Below are 2,781 nucleotides of genomic sequence, written 5' to 3'. Positions count from 1 at the left end.
AGGGTCCGCTGTATTCCCCTCTAGTTTCCTAAAATCTTTATTTTCTTCTTCTTTTTCCCAGTTATGTCCCCTTCCTCTCGTTCCCACCTTGAATGTGTACTTTTCTTTACAGCATTGTAGTTCTTCCCTCCTGTCCCTTACGTTCCTGTCAGCTGCTGTCCATTGAATGTTACGCATGTACCTTCTTGAATGTGTTGCACCCCGTTTTTTTATTTTGTACAGCGCTTAGAAAGTTTTATAAGCCCTTTTATCACATTTTTTAGATCAACTGTAAACCGCGCTGGGAAGACGCCTTGACCGCGTGCATAATTTGATCCTGCTCTCCGGACCTTTTGTTGCTGTTTGCTAAATTTGAGCAATCCAGGATGGGAAGAAAGGAGCAACAAGTAATGCGAAAATACTTCTTTACAGAAAGGGTGGTAGGTTTTTTTGCCCAACACTCTCTCCAATTATCCTCTTATACAGTACTTGTGCATCTCATGATCGAGTACCATAATATATTTGTCTGGAAAATTTCATCTGATTTTATGTATTGCCAACTGTGAGGTACTTTAATTTGCCACGTCCTGATGGCATAAGAGTCCTGTGATGAGTTCCCGTTGAGATCAATACAAAGAAAGACTAGAAACATATTAAGCAACAGGCTTCCAGGACACAAATTATTTCCCGCCCCCACACACGCTTTTTTTTACATAGCCGCGCTAGTAGCTGCCCTGTGCGACAGCCGGTGCCAGTCAAAAACACGCACGGACAAACCCGCCCAGACAATCGTACGCAGGACGTCAGCGCGCTGGATTTAAACACTATTTAAAAAGTGCTCAGAAGGGCAGGGAACCCCCCCCCACACACACTTTACTTAGAAATGTTGGTGCTTCCGTTGGGGGGTGTGGAACCCCCCATTACAGAGGAAACATTAATTTTTCCCTAAAAAACACCCCCTCCCCCAACGAGAGCGCCAACATTTCTACGTAAATTGGGGAGGGTTTTCCCACACACACCCCCCGTCGGAGAATTTTTAAATAGTGTTTAAATCCATCGCGCTGATGTCCTGTGCGCAATCGTCTGGGCGGGTTTTGTCCGCGTGCGGTTTCGCCTATGTACCGTGGCAGCCACTAGCGCCGTCTTGTAAAAAGAGGGAAGGGGATATTTTAACACTGGTTCCTTTAAGTTCAACAATAGGCTTCCTTGAACTAACGTCTTAAGGCTTTTAAATTAATGTACGTTTGCTTGACATTTGAGCCAATGATGCCATAAGCTATAGAACGTAATAAAAATAGAACATTCTTTGCTCATTTCCTAGGCAACAGTATGCTACATTTTTAAAGTGCATTACAGGTAACAAGACAGTTTTGACCTTATTTATACATTTGTCCTATAGATGCAAAATAAAAGAAACCCATTTAAGCAATCAGGCTCCTGCTTCAGTGCCCATTAAATTTATCTTCTAGCGTAATTATCTTTAACTTATCTTCTAAAGGAAATATTATCCTTTTTCTTCCTAAAACAATCTGAAAGCATGCCCCAGCTGTAGTGCAGACCATCGATGTCCTTCAAGCTAGGCCTTTAGACACCGCCAAGACCTCTGAGGCCCTCTCGAGGAGCATCATTATCTGTACCCTCATGAAAAGAAATTGTTCGATGTGATACCCGCCAGCGAGCCTCCTCAGGAGTGGCCGGAATTTACTCTCAGAGGAGCTACGTTTAACTCCAGTCTACCTTTTCTGCAGGAAGCAGGTAAAAAGCCTGGCTCTTCACCCAAGCCTTTAATGGTGACGGGGACAAAAGCGCGCCGACAAATGAGCGCCGACCATTCAGCACGCCGCAGGAAAACCTTCTTTTAAAGGGCTCCGACGGGGGGCGTGGGGGGCCCCCCACTCTACTTAATAGGGATCGCGCTATCTCGCGCTGCTGTGTTGGGGGTGTGTGGGGGGTGTAAGCCCCCACATTATAGTGAAAACTTACCTTTTTCCCTAAAAAAATAGGGAAAAAGTTAAGTTTCCAGTATAAGTGGGGTTACAACCCCCGAAGCCCCCCCAAACGCCAGCGCGATCCCTATTAAGTAAAGTGGGGGGGTTCCCCACCAACACCCCCTGTCGGAGCCCTTTAAAAGAAGGTTTTCCTGCGGCTCGCTGAAGTCTTACGCTGAAGTGTCGGCGTGGGTTTGTCTCACGCGCTTAAGACTATGAACCGCTTTTAATACATAGGATGATTGAATTAACACTCATTCTGCTCCAGAACTAGCTTGCTTCACACACTGTAACTAAATCAGTTCCTTATGTGAGGAGTGTTCAATGATTTATCAACCTCAGTAGGAAAAAAGTTTTCAAACAATATTTGTTTTATTTTTCAGTATAGTCCTCTGATAGCTCCGTACACATCATCCACTTTTCCTGCAGTGACTTTAACCCCTTTGAAAAGAATGCTTCTGTTTGACCTTCGAACCAGGGCGTCACAGCTTCCTTGACGTCTTCATCACTTGAAAACCATTGTCCATGGAGAGATTTCTTCAAAACAGGAAATAATCTGAGGGAGCCAGGTCAAGACTGTAGGGTGGATGGTTCAGCTGCTGAAACCCACATTCTCAGATGGCAGCCTATGATTGTCGTGACATGTGCACTGGCGCATTGTCGTGATGAAACAGCACGCTTGCTGTGAGTTTTCCTCGCCTTTTCTCCTTGTTTGACTCCCGCAAGCGATCATTGTGTTGACGTAACTCTCCCCGGTTACGGTTGGCTTGTGTGGCATGAACTCCAGAAGCAAAAGTCCTTCATCATCCCAGAA

At 45.2% G+C, this 2,781-nt stretch overlaps 1 long non-coding RNA gene across 1 annotated transcript; it reads left to right on the top strand.

Moving 5' to 3' along the window:
• The first annotated feature begins 292 nt into the window (after window positions 1-292).
• Window positions 293-2,569, top strand: LOC117365160. Its single transcript, XR_004540368.1, has 3 exons — window positions 293-419; window positions 1,516-1,734; window positions 2,351-2,569. It is a non-coding gene; the product is annotated as an uncharacterized LOC117365160 (long non-coding RNA).
• The last annotated feature ends 212 nt before the right edge of the window (window positions 2,570-2,781 follow it).

The sequence above is a fragment of the Geotrypetes seraphini genome, chromosome 8, assembly GCF_902459505.1.
Source record: "Geotrypetes seraphini chromosome 8, aGeoSer1.1, whole genome shotgun sequence".
Taxonomy (NCBI): Eukaryota; Metazoa; Chordata; class Amphibia; order Gymnophiona; family Dermophiidae; genus Geotrypetes; species Geotrypetes seraphini.
Note: the sequence above shows the minus strand (reverse complement) of the source record. Positions and strands in the feature narration are given on the sequence as shown.